This window comes from Martes martes (genome assembly GCF_963455335.1).
Source record: "Martes martes genome assembly, chromosome: 13".
Classification (NCBI taxonomy): Eukaryota; Metazoa; Chordata; class Mammalia; order Carnivora; family Mustelidae; genus Martes; species Martes martes.
Genome location: NC_137901.1, coordinates 57,161,544 through 57,183,882, shown reverse-complemented (window position 1 = coordinate 57,183,882; position 22,339 = coordinate 57,161,544).

Genomic DNA, 22,339 nt, shown 5'->3' with positions numbered 1-22,339 from the left:
GGTGTGAGCCCGAAGAAGGAAGCCACAGGGCCCAGGCAGCCAGTCTGTCACAGGAGAGGCACAGAGAGGCAGGTGACTGGGGAGGGGGGGCACCCAGTTTAAAATAAGACAAGGGGTGCTTCAAGAGGGAGGTCTTACAAAAAAGGATGAAATTGATAGGATGGTCTGATGTATTTGAACATACTGAAAGGAGATTATATAAATGATAGAGAATTTGAGGGTAAATTAACGAGGGAAACTCAGACAAAAACCACAACAAAATAAGTTGCAAAAGAGAAATTTAGCCAGTGTACACATCTGAATCATAATATTCAATTATCATAAGAATAAAAGCCTTAGTGTGTGCGTGTGTGTGTTTATGTGTGTGTCTATGTGGGTTGAGGTAAACAAGAGTTGTATCTTCATCTTCTATAACAGAAACCAGTAAGTCCTATCTAAATTGAAAAAGAAAAATCAAGGGGCACCAGGGGGCTCAGTGGGTTAGAGCCTCTGCCTTCGGCTCAGGTCATGATCCCAGAGTCCTGGGATCGAGTGCCACATCGGGCTCTCTGCTCGGTGGGGAGCCTGCTTACCCCCCTCCCCACCCCACCTTCCTCTCTGCCTACTTGTGATCTCTGTCTGTCAAATAAATAAAATCTTAAAAAAAAAAAAAGAAAAGAAAAATCAAGAGATCTCAGTACTCACAATTTATTGAGAAATATAGAAGGACCAAAGAAAAAGCTAAAAGAGGTTGCCTTCTAAGCAGTCGGAGAAGGCTAGAGAAAGGGACTTCTCCATTTCTGTTACAAAACTTTGACTTTTTAAGAGTGCTTATATAGATAAAACTTTGCTTGGAGGGGAGGGAGAAAAGAAAGGAGGGAGGAGCAAAGGACCTGATAAATTAGTTCATATCAAGAGAATTATGTTCCATAAGAGTTTAACGCATCACCGTTCTCAAGAGCATGTGCATTTTAAAGGTGACAAGAAAATTCATTTACACTTTAACCCAAAGAAATGAATCGGGTGCCATAATGGGTAACTGGGGGATCCGTGTGAGAACCACATAATCTGAGATTCCCTGACACCTTGCAAATCACAAGTAGAAATGGAAGGAACATGGATAGCTAGATTAAAGAAGGGAAGTTACTCCAGAAGCCCAGAGAACTTTGCAGTAAGTATTGCATTGTTCATCTCCTGATCTTGAGAGCCTGGCACAGAGCAGGTGAGGGGGACATGGAGCCCTGCCAGAGCTTGGGGAGTTCAGGGAAGTACCAGGACTCACCAGAAAAGAGAACTGGGGTGCAGACAGAAATAAGGTTGGAAACTATGTCTGTTTGCTTGTGTGTGTGCTTGTGTGTGTGTGTGTGTGAACTTAGGATCTGACACCAAACTTTCTAGGTGCAAGTGGAGAGGGATCCTGAGTCCTTTCCAACATCATGCAACCTGTGCGAGGGGTGTGGAAAAGTCAACGTGTACAAAGTTTTGCACAAAGATGCCGGCGTTATTTATAATGTCAAGGAATAAGAAACAATTCTGGTTTACATAGTTTGTGGGGGTTTTTGTACTCTTAGTAACAATGTAAATGTATGTCTGTGCATAACTGTCTGCATTGAGCTGTTATTAAAATGATGCCAATGAAGAATTTGGTAAATGGAGACATTATGTTACAATGTTAATGGGGAAATGAAACAGTGTATTATTATCACAACGCTTGTTTTAAAAATGTGTAAGAGGACAAAAAGAACCTGAAAGCAATACAATGAAATATTAACAGCAAAAGGAATATAAGTAATTTATTTTCCTTTTTAAAATGCTCTTTTTCAAGTTTATATAATGAACATGTACTGCTTTTTAGTGGGAAGGGTAATAAATGCTCGCCTGGCAAAGCTCCTGAGGTTCCATAGGTTTCTATCATTGGAATCAGGTAACATGCAACTCCTTCAAAGATATCCCAAGATTCTCAGTCCCTTCTAATATATTTAGCTTTCATTTCTAAACACCTATTGAATTTTGAAAAGTTAATAAAAAATCCAATCATCATAGTATCTTCCTATCTACAGAGTTATTGTGGGTCTCAAGTTATTCTTCATATTCTCTGCTAGACGTCTCAAGCTTATTCCAAATGGATCAAGAAGTTACTATAGGGGTGCCTGAGTGCCTCAGTCAGTTAAGCATCTGCCTTCAGCTCAGGTCATGATCCTGGCATCCTGGGATGGAGCCCTGCATCGGATTCCCTGCTCAGAGGGGAGTCTGCTTCTCCCTCTCCTCCATGTTCAAGTACTCTCTCTCTTTATCTCTGTCTTTCTCTCAAATAAATACATAAAAATAAAAAAAAGAAGTTACTATACTGTTTTTTTTTAAAAAAGATTTTATTTATTCATTTGACAGACAGAGATCACAGGTAGGCAGAGAGGCAGGCGGGACATGGGGGTGGGCGGAGCAGGCTCCCTGCTGAGCAGAGAGCCTGATGTGGGGCCCGATCATAGGACTCTGGGATTGTGACCTGAGCCGAAGGCAGAGGCTTTAACCCACTGAGCCACCCAGGTGCCCCTATACTTTTCTTTTTTGATAATTTGCTAAAGATTTTTATGAGCTTTTCCCCCAGGCTCTGTAGTGGTCATAATTAACAAACCCAGCTGTCATTCAAACCCGAATACATCAAACCCAAAGGGCACAGATCCTGTTCGCAGACAGTGCTGTGCATGTCTCCCTGAAAGCAAGATAATGCCAGGCAAGAGGGAGGCCTATACATATTGCATTCCAAAGCACGACATTGACCTACACTGTTTGACAGAAACATTAAAACACAGAGAGATCTGACACGTTCTACTGAAATTTCTTTTCCCGAGGGTAGCCAGGCTTCGGGCCTTGAGAATTGTTGAAAAATTCTGAAATGTCTCCTATCTATTGTTACTGTTTCCTTGTCACACAGAAAAGACTACACGGCTTTTTCTCCTGGCCTCACCAGAAATTCTTTGTGCGGGAATGGGGAGAGATGAACCTGTTATTCTCAAGGCTTGACAGATCTCCCAGAGCTCAAGTTCTTGTCCTCCTCTTTACCTGCTCTTTCCAGATTATTCACATTCCCCTACTCAGAAGGGTTCTACAAGCGCTTAAGGGGTGTTATGTGAAAGAATGGATTTCACTGATAAAAAACAAGGATTTGTCCCAGCAGCATCTCCGCTGTGCCCATGTTACCGAGAAACGCTCCCTGCTGTGCATTTCCTTGTAACAGATCCCGCGCAGAACCACAAGATGGAGCTGTAGCTACAGCAAAGGTTTTGCTAAAGCCCCAAACACCGGTCCCTATTAGGGAATCTTCCGCGGGAGGCAAGCACTCGCCAGGCCTCTGCGGGGCGCTGTGGAGAGGGATGCTCGCTGCTCTGCATCCTGGGTCAGTTCTAAAGAGGTGGTGCTTTTTTTTTTTTTTTTTTAAATCTTTCATGATTTCTTAATTTATTCCTAGGAACTTGAATGTGTCCAACAGGATCTCGAAGCTCTATAAAAGCTCATCGGGTACAGCTTTTGTACACGGCTCATCTGGGCGCCATATTTTTCTGAAAAATATTGTTTAAATGAGGGAAAAACATAAGCTGTGCTTAAAACAATCTTTGAACAAAGCTCACTTGGAACGATCTTTGTCCTACAAATCCCCCAAAAGACATTTCTCACTGCAATTTTTCAAAATGAGTCAGTTTCTGATATAAATAAGCAAGAAGAACACTGTTCTTCTGGCCCAATTCCGCTGCAAAGCACTTAAGCCAAGGTCTCAAGGGCACAGGCAATTTCTGGGGGCTCAGGGAGCTCTCCATTTTCGCTATGGAAAATAGTGTTTTCCAGAGAAATCTAAGTGCGGAGCGAGGTAATAGAAGAGTCGCGTTTGTGTGGACTGTTCTTGGCAAAACTACCTTCTCCCTCAGTGGCCATAATGAGGTCTAACACGTGTTCATTTGATCCAGAAGAAGTTGGTGAACATGAAGAATGGCCCCAGGGGCCTTCCAGACGGGGCAGGTGAGTGGTCATCTCTTCAAGTGGGGGTGACATGAGAGCTTCTGCCAGCTTGGGGCCAGAGGCCGGGTCGGCATTCGCCTGCTCCCCAAGCTATTTCTGAGGAATTATCCACACACCCCATTCAAAAAAATCTCTGCTCACAGTATCTGTCATTTAACATTCTTTTCGCTTGCCTATGCCTCTTGTGTCCTGAGGCTCCTACACTCTATCAAAAGCCCCAACTGACCTGAGTGAGCTCGCTGTCAACCCCCGGTGACCGTCCAGCTCTCCAGTCTCCCCATGTCCTAAACGCCAGTGACCTGAGTCTTGATTCCATGTCAGCTACCCACATCCGGGACCTTTCTTTCTTTTTTTTTTTTTTTAAAGATTTTATTCATTTATCTGACAGACAGAGATCACAAGTAGGCAGAGAGGCAGACAGAGAGAGAGGAGGAAGCAGGCTCCCTGCTGAGCAGAGAGCCCGATTCGGGGCTCGATCCCAGGACCCTGGGATTATGACCTGAGCTGAAGGCAGAGGCTTTAACCCACTGAGCCACCCAGGTGCCCCCATCCGGGACCTTTCTAACCATTGCCAGGTGACTCCGATTCTAATGATCTTAAACTCCATTCTTTCTTCCTAGGTCCTCTAAGCCAATGGTTGGCAAATTTTAGGGTCCTTTAGAATCTCCCAGAGGAGACTTGAAACCCAGCTGGCTGGGCCCCAACCCCAAAGGTCCTGATTCAGCAGGTTTGGGGTAGAGCCATGAATATGCATTTCTGAGAAATAGCCAGGTGATGCTAATTGTCCTGATGCTGCCAGGCCACACCTGAGAAGCCCTGCTTTGAGGGTTCTCAACCCCAGACTGCATATTCGAATCACCTGGGGAGCTCTGTAAGCCCCCTAGGCTAATTAAACTAAAATCTTCAGAGACAGGGCATTCCTGTATTTTTAAAATCTCTCCATCCCGTTCCCAGGTGACGTCAGGATGGAGATGTACTGCTCTGAGCATCTCGACCCCACATCTGTTTCCTGAGTGCTTGCCTTGCCCAGCAAAACTGCAGCCCTAGATCAGTTCCACCTTCTGCTGTTTCCACTTCTAAACCGGGGCTGCTGAGCACACGCATTCCTGCGGATTCGGTCCATTACAAGTGTAGAGTTTCCAGTCTTCATTGGGTACTCAAGGCTGCTCAGCAGTCCTTTGATGGGTCCCCTGTCAGCTCTCTCTCCCAAGCTCCACAACAGCACTTTCTTCTCCAGTCTCCTCAAGCCCTCCGCCGCAGCCGCCTGCGTCCACCAGGCAGCGGAAGCTTGGAGCCTCAGTTGTCCCCTCTGTCAAAGGGCAGTAACATCTGCCCGGTGGAGGATGTTCTTGGGATTAGAGACAGTGGCACGGTGCCAGGTGTACGAGGAACCCACCAATGATACACTTATTGTCAGGTTATGGTGGTTGATGCTTCCTCTTAGAAGATGGTCCCATCACCACCTGTGTAAAATGACCCTTCAATTTCCTGCCTGCCTACTTCCAAAATTTTATTGTCTCAATGTCATCATCTCCTCTTGTCCTTCCTGCCTAGGTCAAATAAATAAGAAATTTTAGCCTTCTGGAAAGATCCAGAGGTGGAGAAGGGCCTCTCTGCCTTTGTCTCTACCTCCTCACTCACTCGCACCCAGTGGGTGAGTTTGGGAGAAGGCGTGAGTCCACGGTTCATGCCCATTTCTTTCTCTCTCTGGAGTGGCCGTTGCTGGGAAGACAGATATCTCCTCCTAGGTCACACAGAGCAAGCGGCTCTCTCCGGTCCAGGATGCCGTGTTCTGCCACTTGTCCTGTGTCCTGACGGAAGAATGACATAGGGCCTCTTGAGTGTGTGCTGGGAGGGTGGAGAGCCCAGTGGAAGGAAAGGCCTGGCTGCAAGGTAAACCAAGCTCTGTTAGCCTATTGAATCAGGTGTGAGTCTGTGGCGTCCCTGGCTCAGTTGGTTGCAGATAGGGAGGCGAGGCACACAGGACGTGATGATCTTCCACAGACCCCGGCCAAAGTCACTTTTGCCACTATCCCTCCAAGGCTCATTTGTCCATCTGGGTCCCGGAGACCTGCACCCTCTCCCTTCCCCAGGGCAAAGTTCTATCAATCATCCCTTTTCCCCGGATGCCTAGGGGGCTCAATCAGTTGAGTGTCTGCCTTCGGCTCAGGTCATGATCCCAGCGTTCTGGGATGGAGCCTCACATCCGGCTCCCTGCTCAGCGGGGGAGCCTGCTTCCCATTCCTCATGCTCTCTCTCTGTCAAATAAATAAAATCATCCTTTTTCCCAAAAGCCTCTTCATCCTCTCCTTCTCTATAGGTTCCCTTTCTACGGCATTTATATTTAGATTGCTTCCTATTATTTATTTAAATAATTTATTTTATCTATTCTTAAAATAGTTAAAAATACACATTTTTCTATGAATAGAAATATAAGTAAGTATACATATATGACGTACGTCTTTTCCCTCTGAGGGAAAAAAAACCCCAACAAAACCACTCCTTTACCAGGGTGTCTGTCTTCCGAGCTCCCAGCCTGCCTAGCTGCACCTGCGTCTCCCCTTGTCCGCCCCACGTGCTCACCTCCCATCCGTCTCTTCCCCTCCTCGGCCCGTACCCTGCCTGCCGCCCCAACCATCCCACTGAAGGTGTTCTCACGAAGGCCACCACTGGCTCCCTGGTGGCTAAATTCGGTGCTCGTTTTCCAGTCCTTATGTTACCTATTGGGTCTAAAGCGCTTGACCCTGTTGACCAAACCGATTTGCTTAGAATAGTCAACTCGGTTTATTTCCTTCTCTGGTTTTTCTTTTGAGAACTGCTTGAGAACTTTCTGAGCTTTTTGAAGCCCCCCTTCCCTCTTGCTGCCCCCTAACAGGTCGTGTCCCCTCCTTCTCCCACCCTGCACCCTTTCCTCACTGGAGCGTGGCCACTCCCGTGCCCTGAAACCCCTGACGGAACCCTCTCAGCTCTCCCTTCCAGAAAGTACTCTGGAGCACCGGGACAGCATCTTCTGCTGCTGTGGGCCACCATGCCCGGGTGTCCCCCAGGCACTTCAATCCAAGTCCCCAACTGACCTTGTTGTCTTCAGTCCTTACCTTTCCTATGGTCCCACCATCAATGCCAATGAGGGAGGAAATGCTTTGGTGTACCCAGCGGAGGTAGGAAGGGACCTGAGAGGCTATATGACCTTCCATGTGACTGTCTGGAGAGCCTTCATACCCCAGGAAACAGGACCCCCTTGGTATACTCAGACGCCAAGCTGTTTGCACCTGCCCTGCTTTGCTCATGTGGTTGACTCTGCCCAGCCTGGCCTCTCCCAGGGAGTCTGAAGACTCAGTCTGCTATCATTTCCTCTCTGAAGGCTCCCGGCGCCCCATCGTGGCTGGTCTAGATGCTCTCTTATGTTTTCCCCTGATGCCAGGTGTGTGGGTTTAGCATATCGCTTTAACTGTTATATTGTGTTTCTTCCTCTTTCTCTCTTACCCCTCATAGAGGTTGCGGGTGGGGGGGGTGCCCTTGAGCTCCCAGGGGATTCTGAATCCCCAGTGTCCAATACGGAGCTTAGTACTGGTAAGGGCTCGACATACGTTTGGTCTCACAAATGGTCAGGCTCCACTCAGAGGGTCTAAAGGCCAGATGGGAGTATTGGTAACCAAGGCTCTGCAACTTTGTGGTTGGGTGACCTTGGTTTTCATTTCTCTATCCATAAAATGAGATGGTAATTTTAACTGAGTTACTGTTTGCCTCATGATTGCCTAGTGCCTAGCACTCAGTAAGCCTTGTTGTTGGTGGGGGTGTAATCTAGATTCCGTGAGTGAGGGTCTGTTTATCAAGCCATTATGGGGAAGGTGGAGGGGGGAAGATCTTTGCTGCATGTCAGAGTGAGAAGGGAAGAGGAAGAAGACAAAGGGACAGGGAGACAGCTGTATAAGGGGGAATGCTGCAAAAATGGATAACACCTTTGTTCAGTCAAGAAAAGCAAAAACTTCCATTTCTTCTTCCCAATGCCATATTGGGGCACATGCCTCTGTGTGTGTGCATGTGTGTACCTGTGTGTGTGTACGTGGCACAGTTTGTACTCTGGGCTTTTTGGTATTGGAAGCTTGAGCATGAGTCAGTAAGAAGATATGTCTTGTTATTTAATGACTTTAAATCCCACTTCCTCACTTACTAATCAGGGAATATAATGCTTGTTTTAGAGATACCACAGAACTAAGTTGTGTTTTTAAAGATTTTTTTCAACCTCTTTTTGAAAGGTGTTCCAAAAGGATAGAGCGTTACAGTGAGGGAATCTTGAGTCAGGCCTATCAGCCTCAAACTAGGCATCTTGTTGAATTTTTTAAAATAGGTTTTTCATTCTCTTTCCCACAGGCTATCACAGATGCTGGGGGAAGTCTAAAATATAATAAACCATGATAAAAATAAATGGAAACTGAGTTGAAATGGAAGCAAATGATAAGAAGTCATAACTACGGCTCCGTTATGAAATAGATCAGACAGAAGTGAATGTGGAAGTTATTTTACTTCATGTAGTCATCACTTTGTGAATTATTTTTTCAGATTAAAAACATCCCCAGTCTAACAACAACAAAAAAGTCAACATTGTTTTCTCTCTTAGCTTTGCTAGACTATCTTTCAAAATACCCTGGCTGTTAGATTTGAGGAGTGTAGTATGGACATAACAGAAGATGTACTAGACCCACTTCCCTTTGCTTAATAGGACAATTATATTGACACATCAAGTTTTACTACCTTCTTCATGAGGCCAGAACACAGATGGGGCATCCCTAGCCTTCCACAACGATGGCTTGTCTTATCTCACCTAGACACGTAGGATTTAAGAAGCCACATGCCTCACTCCTACCAGTAACCACCTCTGAGGGTTTCTTACATGTGACCAAGTCTTGAACTCTGTTGGCTCATCTTCTCAATCACCAATACTCAATAAAAGCATAACACACTGTTTCTAACTTCTTAGATTCAGGAGGACATTGATGGTTATCTTGGCTTCCTTCTTTGGTCATCAGTGCCAACCTTGCCATTAAGGAAAGGAAGATGGCAGGTGGGAGTGTATGGAGAAAAGGGACTTCAGTGAATAACAAAAGGTTGCAAGAAAATGAAAGGGGGAGGGGAGTTTAGACAGAAGCTGTACTTTGCCCTGGGGGTTGCAATTAGCCCCAGGCGGGCTGGTGTAGTTGACTAGAGCCAAGTGCCTTTATCCGGAATTGGATTCCCCATTAGTAGGTGTGTCCCATGAGAAGACCGTGGGACATCACAGGGGTTGGGGATCATTAACAGTGTTCATCAACAGTAAACTTGCTGTCTAGGCTCATGGGTCAATCCAGAGAGGCATTCACTACTCACCTATGTATTCATTTATTCATCAACATTCTTGAGTACCACATCATAGGAATCATCTAGAGAAACATCACATCAAATCAAATCTAAACTCATCGGCTGTTCTGAATAAATCCAGATATATTCTTCTTTCCTGGAGCCTTTAGTTTTTCTCCCCTGTTGCTATGGCTCTTGCCCTCAAAAGACTCAACCTGGTTTTCCAAGATGATGACAGTGGGGTTGAAGATGCAAATTATCAAAACTAGGTTACTCTAGCTGACTAACTTGCATATTTGAAGATATAATATCACTGCCTCCAGTCTCTGATTAGCTTAATGAATCCAGTCTTCTGATGACTCAGAAGGAAAACGTATTCCTAAGTACAAAGGATGGTCAGGTTTTCATTACTTTCTGGAAACGGGGAGGGGGGGTGCCCATTGAGGAAGGCTACATGTGCTGAAGAATTCAGTAAAGAAGAAAAGGGGTCTAAAAGGTTTAAATGGCCTGATACCATTTTTGTCACCCAGAGTGTTAGAAAAAAATTCAATATATAGCCTCATCTTCAAAATACGTGTCTCCAAATTTACCAGCTCATTCCTGCTCCTTCTTAGAAGGGCCCCTGACCAGCAAGTAACTGCCCCTGGCCTCTTTCTCTCCTACTTATTCCCCTGCTGAAATAGAGCCATCTGGACATATTTGAACAAACCCAAAGTACAAATACCATTTATCCTAAAATGAAGGCCAGTTTCTTAATTTTCTATAATTTTCTATAATTTTTTATCAGTAAAAAGGTCATTTTTAACGCAAAACACTGAATAAAAAAATTTCCTGGGGCGCCTGGGTGGCTCAGTCAGGTAAGTGTCGGCCTTGGGCTCAGGTTGTGATCCCGGAGTCCTGGGATCAAGTCGCATGTCTGGCTCCCTGCTCAGTGGGGAGTCTGCCTCTGCCCCTCCCCTGACTCATACTCCCTCTCTCTTTCTGTCTCTCTCTCAAATAAATAAATAAAATCTTCTTTTCTGATTTATAAAGATTATTTATTTATTTATTTGAGACAGAGAGAGAGAATGAGAGAGAGAGAGAGAGAGAGAGAGATAGCACAAGACGGGGGAGGGCCAGAGGGAGAAGCAGACTCCCCGCCAAGCAGGGAGCCTGATGCAGGACTCCATCCTGGGACTCCAGGATCATGACCTGAGCTGAAGGCAGTCACTTAACCCACTGAGCCACTCAGGTGCCCCAATAAATAAAATCTGTTTTAAAAATTTCCTGATATCCCAAAGCAGACCAGACACACTACTCTGCTAAGGAACATGAATGTCCCCTCCAAGACTTTTACAATTAGCTCCTCCATCGTGTCCCCTAGCAGCACCTGACAGAACAGTGGGGGTTTCTGTGCCAGGAAAGCTGCATCAGAGCGGCTGACCCCTGGGAGGCAAAGGGAGGAGAGGGGCATGGACACAGTGTGTCGGAAGAGGGCATCAGCTGAGCAGAGACCAGCCCAAGTTTTTATAAAAGGGCACATTATAGTTGATCAGTCAGAGAATCAGTAGTCGCTGAGCTTCCTAAGACTTCAAAGCAGGCAGTGACTCATTTGATCCTTCAGTTCTGCTGCTGGGAACTCTCCGGATGCCAGTCCTGGTCATGGGAATTATCCATGTGGTCTCTTCAGAGATGGGGAGACGTCCCAAGCTTGGCCAGTCCTGGGAGATGGCACGGATCCACTGGAATAGTGGTATTTTTCCATCTGGGGAGAATAGGGTGCTGGAAAATCACGTGGGAGAGGGTGGGCCCCTTCATGCACAGAGACTAACAGGTCTCCCTTAGTAACGTGCTGGCCACAGGACTATATGCTTGACATGTATTTTCTCACTTCACCCTCCCAGCAAACCTGTGGAGGCAGCGTCATTACCTAGATTCACGGAGCAGCTGAGTGGCTGTGCTGCAAACTGGTCCATAGAAATAACACCATAAAGTCAGATAACCCCGGTGCCCAGCTTCTGCGGGTTTCAACGCACAATATGCTCTTTCTGGCCATTTCAAGGTACCCTTCACAACCGGCTCACAGAATTCATGCATATTTAACTGTCAGCTCTCCCAAGCCGACAGAGCTGGCTCCAGCATCATTCTCCCTGGACTGCCCCCCACCCCATACTGTCCTTTACACAAGTAAACATGGGGTCGGCGAGGGTGAGGCCAGTACTTGGAGTAGTTCCTCACTGGATGTAGGAGAGAAGAACTAATGAATCACTAATTCATACAACAAACATTTATTGTTTCTGCAGGTTCACCTGAGAACCAAGGCCAACAGGATTTTATTTCCGGTAAAAGGATTTTGTCTCGTGCCAGAGTGATAGATTTCAGTGCCTCGAGGAGGGGACCCCGCGGCCAGCTGAGCATGGGGCACAGGGGAGACCAACTAAGAAGCCCTTACTCCGTGCTCCGAGCCTTTATTACCCGCCATCTTGCCGTCCGTGTGTTATTTTCCTCATCATCTTGTTAGTGTCATCCTCCAAGCACCGATGGCTTAGACCTCTGTCTGATCCTAAGTTCCTCAACAGGACTCAGACAGTCAAGCCACTGAGTCCCAGCTCAGCGTCTAGCAGAAAGTATGGGCTCAAAAACCGGTTACGGCCCCCATCAAACTAAGTATACTCATTTCGATCAGTGCATTTCCAGACACTAAGGTTTTGTGTGGGGCTCAGTTTTTCAGCTAAGAAGCATCATGCACAGAAAAACCTGTCTCCGTCCTGATTAGAGGCAGGTCATGGTGTGCTGTGAGAACAATGACCATGAGAGAGACGGGGTTGAGGTGACCTGACCAGCGTTGGCAAGTCCTGTGCCCAGCCTGGCTTCCGGAACTCAGAAGTCCTTCCCTGGGAGCTACCCAGCAGATCAACAGACAGTCCCCAGATCAGGGTCAAAGTACAGCTGTCCCCCCTTATTTGTGGGGTGGGGGGGCATCTCCAAGACTCCCAGTGGATGCCTGAAACTGCAGAGTGTACAGATCCCCTTTATACCAGGTTTTTTCCTAGACATATGTTTCTGTGATGAAGTTTACTTTATAAATTAGGTGCAGTAAGACATTGACAATGATAATAATAACAGAACAATTACATCCATACATTATAATAGAAGTTATGTGAATTGTGGTCTCTCTTTCAAAATATCTTCTTGTACCGTACTCACCCTACTTCCTGTGGTGTTGTGAGTTGGTAAAATGCCTACATGCTGGGATGAAGGGAGGGAAACGACGTAGGCGCAGGACGTCGTGCTAGGCTACTCCTGACCTCCCAACGATCTGTCAGGAGGATCCTCTGCTCCTGGCCGGAGGTTGGTCGTGAGGAACCGCAACACAGAAAGCAACACCATGGATAAAGGAGGACTACGGTACCCCTCATACAGCGGTGGAGAGCAGCATTCTGGAACACGTTAGAAGGCTGGTATAATGAGGACCAGAAAGCGAAGGGGAGAGCAGAGCTCCCCAGATCCTCTGCCAACTGCTAGTTCTAATGAGCTTGGTGTCAAGGTAGGTGCCCGCTGTTACAAAACACAAGTGTCTGCAGCTGGTCTCCATAGAGATCATGGCAGGAGTTCTGCTCCCAGGTGGGAAGAGAGCCTGGGGAAAGGGATGCGAACCTCGACGTCGACTTAAGCCCTGTCATCCCTTGGTGTCTGCTGCAGAGCCCAGGTGACATATTGTGCCATTGATGTCTTCTGTATCTTGTCACAGGATATCACATTCCTTCTTCTCAGATGACAAGGCTGGACCCACTTTGTTCTGGTACAGCTTCCAGAGTGGTGGTCGAAAGCACAGAGCCGAGCACATGGAAACCAAAGGCTTGTCTCCTGGGGAGAACCTTGGGGGAAAGTCAGTGGAGCCCACACCCCCGGTGGGCTGTATTGCCAGGTAAAAGCGGCGGAGCTTCGGGATAGAACCTGGCCACAGATGCCGTAGTGGTTTTTCCCCCCGGTAGTTGATTTGGCTCATTACCCAGCAGACAGAGATGTGAGATAAGAATTGAGGTTTGCATTCACACCGAGCGTCATGGGAATTCAACAAATAGGATGGAGAAAGTGGTTTGGGTGACTCTTTTTTAAGGAAAGATTCAGGGCAAAGCAGAGCATTTTTCCCCTCCTCTTTGCTTGATTGTTGTTAGCCTTGATTCCAACAGAGAACTAGGCTGGATACGAAGACACGGCAAGTCTGGTAGCAAGGAAAACACAGCTGTGATTCCGTCACGTATCATGATTGTGTCCCACTATCAGGCTCTGTATCCTGCCTGCCTCTTTCAGGGACAGCCAGGTGGGTATTTTCTTCTAGAAGCTTCTCATCCTTTCTGGGGCCCCCTCAGGCTGTCTGTCCAAGCTCTTGCTATTCCCTCTTTCCTCTTGTCAGTGTTTGGATCTCCCAGGGAGACAAATCACCAGGGTCTTGTCTCCCATCTGTTGGATCCCCTCGCCTTTGAACTAGAAAGAAAAAGTTCACTGAAGGACTTGTCACTCGCTCCTCCCACAATCTGGACTCACCTTAGTGACATTAACGGCCACACAACCAGCTGCCACGAGGTGGATCGTTTCTAAGAATAAATTGTAACTGTGCTCCCTGCAACTGGTTCCCAAGCTCGAAGCTTTGCCTCTGGTGCCTGCGAGTGGAAAGCCGCATCCCAGACCAGTGCCTGTCCTTTTCCCCACCCGGTTCCGTGGCCCCGTGTTCCTAATGCACTCTCTGGGCAGATAACTGCCCTGTTACGGAGAAGAGGCTATTCCAGCGATAATGCTAATATCGAGTATGCTGGGAGGAACCGTTTAGTTGCTTCCCCGCAGGGGTTCTGTTCACCTGCTGCTCTATTTTACAGTCCACTTCCATCCTATTGCAATCGATAGACACATCAGCATGTTCTGCTGCAAGCAGGCACATCGGCAATCTGGGAGGTGGGCTCCCAGAGGTCCCCGGCATGGCGCATTAGGCAGTGGGCCAGCAGGTTCAGATCCGAGAAAGCTCTCCATCTCATTACCTTCTCCCTGTACAGCAAAAAGCATGGTCATCTAGGTCATAGCAATCAGGGCAGAATTGCTTGCAATCGTGATGGCAGATGCACCAGATTTCTGAGGCTTTAGACAATGTGGTTCCGTGAACTGTTGAGTTTTAGAGCGGAGCTGATGCGGGGATGGAAAGTGGATTTACCCAGCACAGAGGTTTTGGGTCTTGCTACCGTCCTCTGAAGGGACAGCAGAGAAATGCTTCTGGGTGTCAGCCCTAGATCATCAACAATCCCAGGGAAACTCTTGGCTTCACAGCAAAACATGACATGTTCCAAAAAAAAAAAAGCAAGCAAGCAGTAAAATGTATTTTGCTTTGCTAGGAATCCTAGGAGGGGCTTTAGGAGTCAAAAAGGATCTGAGAGCCAAGAAATCCTTTTATCTGTGCTGTGAATACACTGGACCTGAGGCTAAGGCTGAAAGGCCCGTGGTGTCTGGGCATATGTGGATGGATAAGGGATAAATTATTTCACGAGGCTACTATTGATCCTGCCGTCGATCTAATTTTCAGGGGATCATTCATATTCTTAACTGAAAGAAAGCCAGGGAACCAAGGGAGTAGACGACAGGCTTACTATTCACGAGCACAGTATTTGATTTCTGTGGATCGTTCAGTTCAACACACTGAGACTCTGCTCAATTCCAGCCACGGTGCTGTGCCTGACACTGGTCTTCGAAGCCTCCTGGCTGATGGGAGGGCACACAGATCCTGAAACACAATTTCACCATGCTGAGAAATGGGATGGCGGTATACACGGAGGGCTCCATCCGCCCTCGTCCCAATTTGGGGACTAGAGAGAGCCTTCTGGGTGGACAAGTCCTGAGCTGAGGCTTGGTCTTTATCCACAAAGATTCCCAGCTTCGGGCTGGGAAGATTGTTTGGGGGGTGGGGGTTTGACCCAGCTGGCCTCGTGGCGCCTCCTACTGGTGGCAGAGGCTCAACACCACCACTGGTTTACAGGAGCAGTGGAGCCAGGAGTGGAGGCTTCTAGAAATGGACTTTGATCTGCTGGGATCTAGGGCCTGGGGGCTGGGTGGGAGATTTCTGGAGACATCTGCAGGGGGTTAAGTGAACACATCTAGATGAGATATGCACTGTGCCACCAGGAGCCTGTCTTCCTCCTGAGAGGAGCTTCCCACCTTGGGGCTCTAAGAGAACCATGGGGAGCCTGAAGGGCCCCCGTGCAGAGCGTTAGAGGCAGTTTGCCTTTGAGCTTTTGTAAGATGTGCTGGGATTCCCAGTCCTCCCTCGTTTGCCTTTCTGGCCTCAGGCTGGGCCATGTGCGGGTTGCAGGAGTAGGGTCTGAGCGCCCTATATGTGACATGGCCGGCAGGCGAGACACTCTTCCTAACGGGTCCTGGTCTAGGTTCCCCTTCCTTCTGTCTTCTCTCCGGAAGGCTTTCCTGCTAGAGACGGCTTCTGGGATGTAAATCTCACCTCAGAAGGCCTCGGGAAAGGGCCCGGGTGAAGGTCTGGCAATGTCGGAGTCCAGAACCGACTCATGGCACAGGGCGGCCAAGCCCAGCTGAATTATCGAGTAGCTGGAACTCCACGGGCCGGCTTTCCATCTGATGGCCGACGTCCTCCATTCTTCCCCTGTACGCCTTCTTTTTGTCTGGGGGTGGCCATGTTGGTGCCCATTTGTCCTTCTCGGAGGGCCCAGTTCTCTTCAGGTTTCTGCCCCTCCACCCGTCAGGCCAAGGGCTTCAGGGAAAGCTCCCTGGATGCCCAAGGGGCAGGCCAGGAACCCAGACATGGACACTGATTCAGGAATGGCCACACGACTCCAAGGAAAGTTTTCTGGGGCCCCTGAGCAGGAGAACTGTCCTTGCTTTCAAGAGTGAGCCACCGAGGGGATGTTCATTCCTCCTGGGGAGGGGGCAGAGTGGCAGAGGCCCGAGCCAGCTGGGGCACCCCGGCTGCTTAGGTACTGGGGAGGCCGAGGCCGGCAGGAAGGCAAACCAGGAGGACCCCACAGGTGGAGCAAAGCCGGAGCCCCCAACAGCTACCCTTTCCCCGACGTGAACCAATCAATCTGATCCCAGCTGTGGTTTAAGCTGGTTCCAGCCAGCTTTTGTCTTTGAATCCCCAAAGCATTCTAACCGAAGTCCTCTTTGTCTCACTGAACCTTCCAGACCTTCATTTAAGGTGTCACCACCCTGACTTACCTGAACCAGCCTGGCCTCTGCATGCACCCTCCACACACGGCCGGCGGGAGGTGCCATCACACGGCCCCGCCCCTCCCCTTTCCCCATGGCCGTTGCCCACCCCCGAGAGCATCCCCCACCCCGGGTTTGTTCCCCACCTCCTACACCACCTGCCATTGACCGGCTTCCCCTCACCCCCGGCAGTCCCCACGCCGGAAGACTTTGGAATGAACATAGTCAGCACGTTCCTCCACAGGTCTTCCTGGAATGGCTCCCCTGGTCCACACTTTGTGGAGGGGGACCAGCCCTCCCTGCTTTCCCTGCTTGACAGTGCGGCCCCAGCACGGGGCTTGCAAGTAGCAACACTGAAAAAGTCCCAGGCTCGTGGGGATGAGTTGGTCACCTTGCCTCAGCGCCCCCTGGGCTCCTACCACGAAGCCAACCTGGATATACTCTGTTCCCTGCAGCCTAGACAGTGGCCACCTGCTTTCAAATGCTCCTCATTCTGATGCCCAAATTCCTGCTCTTTCTACCTTATGACGCCACTCCTAACAACTGCCTGGTCCAGTGCTGAGAGCAAAAAGAATAGAGCAGGTTGCAAGAACTAGGTTTATGTCTAGAAAGTCTTATCCACTGGAAGGTATTCGAAATCCCCCATCACAGAGTTGTCTTGTTTAAAATGTGGATATGATTTCATCATATGGTTAAACGGACCATTTTCTGTCGTGCAAAGGAAGAAAGTGCCTCCCATTCAAACCAGCAGAGACCAGTGTGGGTGCTTCTGCAATTCATATGCAGAGATGAGACTTCTGTGGGGGAATTGGAAACCGTACTCTGTCCCCAGTCCCGATACCCTCTAATGACCAGAATGGTCACATCGTATCAGCAAGTGTCCTCTGGCGCACCCCAGTCTCGTGCGCATGTGGGTGACTGATGTCTGGGCTACAGGTCTATTAAAAAATGCCTAAGCTCTTAGCCAAGAAAATAGAAGAACATAAATCACATGTTGCTTTACACAGAAATTGCATGTTAAAAATTTAATAACCACACAACCCTCCCTCTTCCATTGCATTGTGAGGGGAATATTCCTGCCTCCCAGCCCTGGGAGGGACTGGAGATTGTTTGTCCGGGTATCCCAAAGTGATGTAAAAATAGTAAAGGCCATCAGTAGGGATTGATTAATTTCAATAACATAAATAATGGTTGTAATTGCATTTGGAAGAGAAATGCTTTCCTCTTTGATTAATCTGACCCTCTGGGCCACCATTAACACAGGCGTATTAGAATGCTAATCAGGACAGAAACGCAGACAAACAGCTGCAACTCGTCAGGGGTCCGGTTCAGCTGGGCTCCCCCACACTGCCCCTGCTATCCGTCCCAACCCTCCGGTCTCTGCCATGGGTGCCCAGAACATCCCCCCAGCCAGTCAAGAAACATCACACTTCATTTTTCAAAGCCGGCTCGTCTCTTGGAGGTATTACCACTGCAGAAACCTCCCGGTTGGCACTTTGACCGTTGCCCCTGGTGTTTTGAAAGCTCTGTGTGACCTTCTGTGTGGCTGGCTGAGTGGGTGGGTGGGCCAAGGGGCTGCCTCTGTATCCCCATTTTCTGGATTACTGGGTAGGGATGAAGACAGAAATGACGTGCCCAAGCAGCCAGCAGGGGTCAGGCAGGAACAGGAGCGACTGTGTTCCTCCACCTCCAAATTCCAGCTGGGTCTCCCCAGGAAGCTGCTAAAGGCCCTCCTGGGCTGCCTGCCCAGTGGACTGACCCTTATTCCTTCTTCCTCGTTCATTCTCCCAGGCCGCTCGTGCCTCCTTCCGTCCTCTCCCTGGCCCGACCTGTGCCAGCCGAGCCTGCAGTCACTGCTTTTGATGAGCCCTCTGGGTCTCTGAATGTTCCTTTTTCTAACACAATAGGCAGGTCTTCAAAGTCTGGAACTCAGTCAGGAGGACTGACCAAGGAGGCCGGCCAGTTTTCATGGCCTGTGGCCCTGCTCAGAAACACAGTCACCCTGTCCCTGCTTCTTGAGAAAAGTGGGGCCAAGGGCAGAGTTGCAATAGAGAAGGGAAGTCGGCAAAAGGCAAGCAGGGGAGACCGGGGGCCCGGGGGCCCTCACACCTGGCACTCTCCCAGGGCCTGCTCTCAGAGAATTCCTTCTTGGGTTGGCTGCCATTTAAAAGGAGTTCAAGTCTAAGCTAAAGGAAACCATCTCTTGATGAGAACATTCTGGAGCTTACAGGGAAAAATGCATCATGGGAACAAAAGCGTGCCCAGGGTTCTAGTTTAAACATGGAAGAGCAGACTGGCCACTGTGGGCTGGTCAGGAGGCAGGGCCAGAGGCACATCAGCCCTGGGAACACTCAGGAGCCCTGGACTTTCCAGGCACCCGGGAAAGACCATGCCCAACAGATCTCGGTTCTAGAAATGACCTCACAGTAGCTATGCTTTGCTTAGGCAAACTACTGAAACTCCTTTTTGAGGGAATCCATGCCTGAAATGTCTTGACTTGAGTTCTAGGCAAGTTGGGGCACGTGCGGTTTCTTCATCTTTTCATAGAAACCAGAGGCTCTGGATCCTCTGGGAAATGAATTCAGGAGCCACTTGAAAGGATGAAAGATCTTTCTTTTGCCCAATTTTCTTTACATCTGTGTACTAGTGCCGTGCCAGTATCGAAGCTCTTTTTATCAACACGCGATCAGTAAAAACTTTTTTTTTAAAAAGATTTTATTATTCATTTGAGAGAGAGAGTGCTCACGTGAGAGCCTGGGGTGGGGGGAGCAGGGTGGAGGCAGCAGAAGGAGAAGCAGGCTCCCCGCTGAGCAGAGACCCAGCCACGGGGCTCGATCCCAGGACCCTGGGATCATGACCTGAGCCAAAGGCAGATGCTTAACCGACTGGGCCACCCAGGCGCCCCAGTAACAACTTCTTTGTGAGAACTGGTTCAAAATTTAGCACCCTATACATTCTGGCACCAACTGTCTTGTGGTGGACGCACACCCTGACTGGGTTCCAGAGGGTCCAAGAGAACTGGTATTTCCAGCTCTGCAAACACCCGGGTAGAATCCTTTCTTTCCTGCAGCGATGGAGAGAAAAGACTCTCACATCTGTGCTTTCAACGTCAGGCCTAAATGAAACCCATCTTTGTTTGTTTTTTTAAGCAGTCCGTTCTGGCAATCCCATTTTTCTCTGTGTCTGTCTTCGTTCGCTGTCCAGGTCTGCCTTTCTCCACATCTGTGTTCACGTCTCTCCTTTTTGTGCTTCTCTCATTACATCCTCTTCCCTGATCACCGTATAGACATGAAATGCATTAAAACAGTTTGCTTAATTTATGTATCTGTCTGAAGCTACAGAAGTTGAATGGAATTTTTTTTTAAAGATTTTATTTATTTATTTGACAGAGAGAGAGACAGAGAGCACAAGCAGGCAGAGAGGCAGGCAGAGGCAGAGAGAGAAGCAGGCTCCCCGCTGAGCAAGGAGCCCGATGCGGGGCTCGATCCCAGGACCTTGAGACCATGACCTGAGCCGAAGGTGGTGGCCCAACCCACTGAGCCACCCAGGCGCCCCTGAATGGAATATTTTTATTCCTCTTTTTGTCTCAGAAAATAAAACCCAACCACTCCCTAATGCCCCCTCATCACAGGGGCATCAGGCAGCCCCTGACTGGGTTTCTACCCACACGTCAGCAGCTTTCTGAAATCTGTTTCTTCACTTGCACAGGGACACTTGTTAAGTACATCTGAATAAGAAGTGGAAAGGCTTGAGGTTTTCTCAGACATTATTTCCAAAAGGAGTGGAGTTGGTAATACAACAAAGAACAGACGATCAGTTTGTGAGATGTCCTCGTTCTGGTGCTTGGGGGCCTTAAGAGTTTAGACCACTGTTCAAGGAGCCAAGGCAGGATCCAGCTGTCTGCTTTTCAAGCCTGTGTCACGTGAAAATACCCAGTGATTGCTTCCTTTCTCACGGAGCCAGGTTCCAGTCGGCACTGCAGGGAGCTGACTTTCCCAAGAATGGACTCTACGTGGGAAAACTAGACAAAAATCTATCTTTCTCAGTCTGACCTCCTTAATTTAGCTTAATACCCTCTAAGTCCATCCATGATGTCACAAATGGCAAGAGCTTGCCCTTCTTATGGCCATGTAATATTCTAGTGTGTGTGTGTGTGTGTGTGTATCACATCTTTTTTACCCATTTGTCTATCAGTGGCCCCTTAGGTCGCCATATATGGAATCTAAACAAGAAGACAAATGAAGAAACAAACAAAAAGCAGATCAGACCCAGAACTACAGAGAACAAACTGATGGTTGCCAGAGGGGAGGGGTGCGGAGGGATGGGCAAGGATGGGTGAAGGGGAGTGGGAGGTACCGGCTTCTAGTCATGGAACGAATAAGTCACAGGAATAAAAGGCCCAGCATAGGGAATCTAGTGGATGATGTAATGGCGTTGTGTGGTGACGGACCATAGCTACCCTTGTGGCGAGCCCAGCAAATGTATAGAAGTTGAATCACTGTGTTGTATACCCGATACAAATGTGACACTGTGTGTCAACCATACTCAGATAAAACACTGAAACCAAACTAGAATTTCTTAGCAATGGGAAGATAAACTAGATAGAAATGGCCCTTCCTACCACACTCATGCACATCTCTCTCCATCAAAGGTCTCAAAGTCTGAAAGTCTGTCCTTTACCTGCATGTCCAGGAAGCGTAGAGATGGTCCTCAAAGCTCGCTCCTCTTCATTCACTTCTGCTCTGAGATCCAGCACTGCAGGATCAAAAATCATTATTATGTCCCCTTAGGAGAGTGCCAGCTTATACGGTGACCCTGAACACGAGTCGTTTGCATGAGAGAGTTCTCAAAGGCTGAAGTTACATTCAGCGACTTGTGCCTAGTTTTCCTCTTGCTAAGTGAGAACTTACAAAAGATATCTGTACAGTTATTAAAATGTGTTCACGATTACATACTGGACACATGGATTGTCTCCAAAATAAAACCAGAAAAAAAACACTAATTAGGTAATTCTATACCTTGTATAAAAAGGCAGAATTTTAAGTATCTCAGACTGTGTAATTCATGTTAAATTTTAAAGTCATTTGAAATAATTTTCTTTCGAGAAGGGACAACCATGATTTGCCTTGTCTGATGGACAGGTGCCCCCACCCCCATCATTTCTAGCAGTTAGCCCCATTTTCCCGTGATAACAGTGCAGAGAAAGTAGTATATGGTTTTCTGCTATACTGGATGAAATCTCACTAAACCATGGGGAAATGCCTCTCGCATTGACATGATTATTTTTTGTACCATCAAGCCTACAAAAGACAATTTTTCAAGATCACACTTATCTATCCCTTAGATTTCATGTGTCAAATTGCAGTAATTTCTTAGCAGAGTGAAAAATATTCACTGTTCAAAAATAACATTAGAGGTTGGTTTTTATTTTTTTTCCTTTCCGGGCAATCACTAAACTTCAAATAGCCACTGGTGAATAGCTTCCCTCCCCATCCTCCTGTCAGATTAAAAATAAAACAAAAAACCCCCAGAAAAACACCTTCAACTAGTAGGAAATATGACAGCATACACTGCATTTAAATTCAAGCAAAGAGAAAAAGCAAGAATGTGTTTTTTATTCTGCCCAGGGCTAAGGAAAGTACCTTAGCAAATAAATATCTCCTATAAATAAAACATTCTTTCTTTTCTAATAGTCGACCTTCTTGGGAAAGGGGATTTCCCCCGAAAAGTTGGGGTACATTAAAAAGAAACAAGGCCAGGATATTTTCCAAGGGAAATCATTCCAGTGACATGACACAATCCTTTAAAACACAGC